We start from the raw sequence: 5966 nt of genomic DNA on the forward strand, positions 1-5966 counted from the left end.
AACAACGTAATGATGGTCACCCACCCTTTCATCTGCACTTTCTCAATTTTTCGACTGTATGTTTTTTCCTGTAAATCTCATTTCGTAAATCGTAAAGATACCAAATTTCCAAATAGTAGCTTTGATTTACTAATTTTGTTGTTTGGTTATTGATAATTAGGCACTGTAATAGTCCTTTTGTGCTTTTAAATTCTGACAAGTTATTGATTGATGTTAGGTTTCATTAGTAAATTAAGACGGGTGTAATTTTGTTTAGGAATCAAGCATTATTTGAATTTTTGGGTATTTTTTAGGTAAAAGAAATTACAACTTTATTTGATGTCTAGAAAGCACTAAATATCAAATTAAATATTACGATAAACCAGTTGCACTTTGGGGACCAATGTACGTGATGTATATGATTTGGTGATAGAAATTTTCTACGATACTATTTTCTATAATTAAGATTTTGACAATATTCTAGGAATATAATAGAGATGATCTTTTAAAAAAATATATTTTAAAAGAGAGGCGAATCAATGAGTGACATTTGTCATCACCACATTGATTTCCTCTCTTTTAGTATATTATATAGATATATAGATAGATTATTATTTTAATAAAAAATATTCTTTAAAAATTACCATCTCTAATCTATAAACTAACCTGAATCAAATTATACACACAAAATGTAGGATTCCCTTTTCAAGATTAGTAGCAAACAATATGAGTGTATTTCCTTTTCAAGATTAGTAGGAAACAATATGAGTTCTAATTTTTTGTTACATGAACTTTGTGATCAATTTTCTTGACTGTTGTTTGTGATGATTATTCGCAATAACACATTTTTTTATTATACTCTCGCACGCATCTCGTGCATATAAGACCAGTAATCTATAACTAGTATTTAAAAAGGATAACCATACATGATTAGCTGACACATGTCACCTCCTTCTTTCATCCATGAATTTTTTTTGTTAGATGACACGTGTCACCTCCTTCTTTCATCCATGGATATTTTATTTTATTTTTCAATTTTTCATGTTGACTTCAACACATCTTCGACTTCATATTCCTCATCCAAAATCAATTCACCATTTAATTCATATTCAACCTCTACTACTTCATCTCCCTCTTTAACACTTAATATTAATTCATCATATAATTTATATATTTTTTCAACGTAGAAATTTGATCACCTCTATGTAAATCATATACTCTAACTAAAATCACAAGATCTCAATAAAATTAACACTTTAAAAAACGGCTTAACAAACACTATATAATTGTCCGTTCTTTGAACGGGCTCCAAAGCTAGTATATATAAGAAAGCGACAGGGCATTAACTCGTATTTGCCCATTCTTAATCTCTCCTTCATCTATCTCATCACCATCTCTTAATAAAAGTTATCAATCAATAAACCTAAGAAATAAACTAATCTCTTATTTACTCCCTCTTAAGTACATTTACATATTTACTAAAGGTAGCTCTGAACTTATTTGTAAGAAGCGCTTCCCAAAGTATCTTAACTTTTGCATAACTTTATTTGCAAATAATATCTCTAACGTTTCCCTAACCTCTAAATAAGAGAGAACTAACAAGTACTCCGTATTTATTAAGAGTTATCTCTTATATTTTATGTTGAGCTAATATGGCTTTGATGATGACGAACTAAAGTAATTAACTAACGTGGCTTTCAAGTTATATATACGTGTGCAAGGATCATTAATGAAAGGTTGTGATAACATCATCGATATATAATAGAGCTTACTGGATATTGATGATGATTGTGAGATGCTATGGAAAATAAGCATAAGTTCTAGAGCTGGAACTCCATGGCCGTTCCTAAGGGTGAGTTCTAAACAAGGTGGAAATTACTCAGTTCTTGAGGAGGAACTGGAACTCCAGGCGAGCTGGAGGAACTCCGGAAGATAAGGGCAGTTCCTGAGTGGGAACAAGCGACGAGAAGCAGGGGTTTAAGTGGATTGAGAAATTTCCAAAGTTTAATCCAGTCAAAACTTGTTGGAATGTTTACTTTTTTGTAATTCAAATAAAGTGTTTCTCTAAAAAAATTCGGATCGAATAGGACATGTTTTAGACTCACAAAAATTTATATGGATCAGATTGAATCGGACTCAAAATAAAATATCCAAGTCCAAAAGAATTTGGATTGAATATGGAGTTGGCAAAATCCAATCCAGTTCATCCAATTTACACACGTAACGAGAAGTTCCAGAGACGGGACAACCAACATGCGGAGGAGCATGAGACATGAAGACAGAAAATAAGAGTTTGTTTTCTAGGATTCATGTAATTAAGTATGTAGAAACTTGAAGGACAAGGAACAATGTACTGAAAGGAACACAGAGGAACATAATAATTGATTAACTGGAACAAGCCTTTTATTACGTTAAAGTTACAAAACTGTTTTACTGGAACGTTTTGTTGTTTTTATTATAAGTGTTAAATTAAATTAAATTAAAGTTTTGGAAAATAAAACATTGGATTATTATTTTACATAACGTTTCTTTTTCTCCAGAATTTGATTTAACCACCTCCTAAAAAACACTCTTAATTTTTCTAGGTAATTGTTTGACGCTACTTGCCCGATTACCACGTTCACTTCTTCCCCAAGTTTCTATACGAACTTTGTCTTAGTGGCTTCCTAAGGTTTAGGAACACTAACATCTAGTTGATGAGAATGTGGAAGAAGTGGTTTAGGTTTTAAATTAAGCACTATAAAAAGGTTGTTTTCTCATTCATTAAAAAGTGTCTGACTCTCAGTCATTCCAGTAGGTCTGATTTAGGTGGAAAAATATCATGCACAAAAGAAATATATTTTGTCTTCCACATTTCTAAGTGAGTTCCTCTTAGTTACAAGGTTTTGTTAGTTCCATGTTCCTTACAGTTCTTCAATTTTTATATACTAGAGTAAAACCGATAATCAAGCTCCTGTATAGGGGATTGGGGGGGGGGGGGGGGGGTTGAGTGAACTCTTGTAATGGGGAATTGGTCAAGGGTCTGAACAATTTCTTGTATCAAATTTGGGGTAGAAACTTGAGTGAGTTCTGTTGAGCATAGAGAGACTTTGAGTGAAGTCTTATTGGGGGGTGAAGGGTTTGAGTGAACCTTTCTGCTAGGACTTTGAGATAGTTCTTCCCAATAAAGAGGAAATCTGATTATCTGATAGTATTCATGGTTGGTTCAATTTGTTGTTTCATTGTCGAGTCTTGCTGATTGAACAACAAGACTCGGCAAAAAAGTCTGATTGTAAACTACGAACGTTATGTTGTGGATTGTTGTAAAATGTTACAGCCAGGACACAACCATATATGTATCATATAACTCAAGTATATGTTAGAATCTCTATTATATAAACCAAGAGGGGAAGGTTATTTTCGTAACAACACTTTTGGTGTCCCCTAAGTACAAGACTAAACTACCCCCATTATATTTTACAATTTAATTGAATTTCAAACCTAAGCCTGTAATATTTCTCTCCCCTCTCCCTTTGTAAAACCCTAAAACCCACAACCTTCATTGAGCGCACACTCTCTCTCTTTGACTCCATCGCCCTTTCTTCACCCTTCCCTTTCTCTCTCCTCTCACATTTTAATTTCTCCATCCCAGAACGATTGTGCTTAATACGGGCGCTTAATACGGGATCGGCTTTTGGAGCATACTTTAAGTTTTGGATCGATTTTTGGAGCATACTACTCCAATACTCCGTCGGTCCCCGCTCAGCACTTCTCTAAGGTAATGAATTAGGAGAGAGAGAGTGATTTAGATTTTTTTTTTCTTTCGATGCTTTGAATTGGGTTTTTGTTGGAATTCGAGTTAAATTGACTGCAAATTGGATCTGACTTTGTTGAATTCTGATCCAATGTGGTGAATTTGTATTATCGGAGTGTGGAATTGCAAATTAAGAGTATTGTATTAGTTGATTTGATAGGCTTCAGATTGACTTGCTCTACTACTTTCTCTTATTTGTTATTTGATTGTAGTTATAGATTAAGGTGTTGGTGACCTCAATAATGGAAAAAGTTTTTTTTCTTTAGACGAGCATGAAGGGATGGAGAACTCAGGATGATGAGTTTCGAATGTACTTTTTCTTGGTGATCTATGTTCGTATAAGGAGCGGAGTGCATATGGGGCAGGAGTGCCGCTTTTGCTTAATGGAAGCCTGGGCTGAAGCAACATTAGTTCACATAGCTTCTGTAGTACAGGTAAAGCTTCCTATTTTCAAGAATCCGTCTTGAAAAACTGTTACAGTTTTTGTTCTTTTAAATAGGTCTCGAGTTTTTGTTTGATTAACTGAAACTCTTGGCTAAATTTCAGTTAATGTTTTCTTCTTGAACTTGCCTCCTCTAAGCTTTAACACTTTGCTCATTTCAGAGGTACTTATCGCATTTTGGATTGGGCTGACATAACCAATGCTTATATATCAGGGACTGAGATTGTGGATGGACTGAAGTTAAAGGTATGATTGACTTTCTAAACTGGTAGGCTTTTATGTCTTAATCAGAAATCACGTTTCCTTCTGAATTTCAGGGCTTGCCTCGCGGTAGGGGTCTTTTGTTGTTGGCTGAAATGAGTTCTGCTGCTAACTAAGAACTTCCCTTACATTTGTTTATTGGTTGGGTTTTAAGAAGAAAAGGTAAGAAGATCTGAAGGATCATATATACATTTTGCTACTTCTCAATTGCATACTGAAGTGGCCATCTTAAAAGGAAATATACTTGCTGCAGGTGCCATAAGAGAAATCAAAATATCAAATCAAATTCTCCAAATAAAGTTGATAAACCAATTGAAGGCTTACGTTTAGTGGCAGAGATCAGGAAACTTGCATGTTCCTTTGGTTATTTTCTGTTGTTCAAAATTACATAGCTTTGTTTTTTGAACAAGCTCATTACTAAGTTGTCTTGCTTTGGTTGTGTTGGCCACCCGAACAAGAAAAGAATGCCAGAGTATATAAGTTATGCTTCGCAATTGTATACTGTATTTACATGCCTCTGATGGGTTGATTTCTGTCATGCATAATACACAACTGGAAAATCAAGGTGGTAATTGCTATTTGTATAATTTTAAAAGTAAGTTTTTTCTCAAAACACTATACCCTTAGTTCATTTTATTATATAATACTCTGTATATTCTTACTTCAATATGAATAATAAAGTTTTGAACATTTTTCTTGCATAGTACTTCGTATTTATTCTGATTAGTTGTACTAATGTAATTTTTAATCTTATTATATAAGCTCATAGGACTAGTATATATACAACTAGGTTAGGTCCTGTGCAACGCACGATTATTACTAAAATATTTTATTATTTCAATAGTATTTAAATAAAAGACTTGTGATATTAGTCAAACGTGAAAGTAAAAAGAATATATGCAAAAGTATGAATTCATAGTGTATAAAATAAATATCCAAATAAGCTAAATATACCTATTAGTACAATACAAAGTAAAAAGTTAAGGATTATATAGTTGTATACTTACCACTTATTATTATTTTAATTAACATTTGTACTCACCGTGTATTATTATTAGACTAACATCAGAAATCAATTCTTCAATATTATATAAATTAATTAAAAAGTTATAACAATACATAAATAAAATCAAATTGTAAAGGAGAAAATAATATTGCTTCATCTTTCCTCCAATATAATAATATATCATGTACTACGTAGTTACATTTATGGTTGTGAGAAATAATTCCCCTAACTTTCATTGATTATGTATTGTCAGTATATATACAAACTATCTGTTGTACAATAGCGTGATATGAGGCTATTAATTAGGAATCTAATTAATACATAATATTTACAAAATAACTGCATATTCTAAAACACCCCCGCAACCGAAGCGGGAGATTGTCGTACGCTAAGACTGCCCCGAAAAACATCAAAAAGTATGCGCAGAAGACCTTTTGTAAAAATATCAGCAATCTGGTGGCGGGACGGTACATGAAGGACATCAG

The 5966-nt window shown here is 32.9% G+C and overlaps 1 long non-coding RNA gene across 2 annotated transcripts; it reads left to right on the forward strand.

The window, feature by feature from the left end:
- The first annotated feature begins 3463 nt into the window (after nt 1-3463).
- Nucleotides 3464-5176, forward strand: LOC110802888 (uncharacterized). 2 transcript variants are annotated; one of them, XR_002537341.2, is made up of 5 exons: nt 3464-3736; nt 4039-4206; nt 4376-4460; nt 4532-4637; nt 4729-5176. It is a non-coding gene; the product is annotated as an uncharacterized lncRNA (long non-coding RNA). The 2 variants fall into 2 exon arrangements; XR_002537340.2 differs by having other exon boundaries at nt 4376-4637.
- The last annotated feature ends 790 nt before the right edge of the window (nt 5177-5966 follow it).

Source organism: Spinacia oleracea, chromosome 4, assembly GCF_020520425.1.
Source record: "Spinacia oleracea cultivar Varoflay chromosome 4, BTI_SOV_V1, whole genome shotgun sequence".
In the NCBI taxonomy this organism is placed as follows: domain Eukaryota; kingdom Viridiplantae; phylum Streptophyta; class Magnoliopsida; order Caryophyllales; family Amaranthaceae; genus Spinacia; species Spinacia oleracea.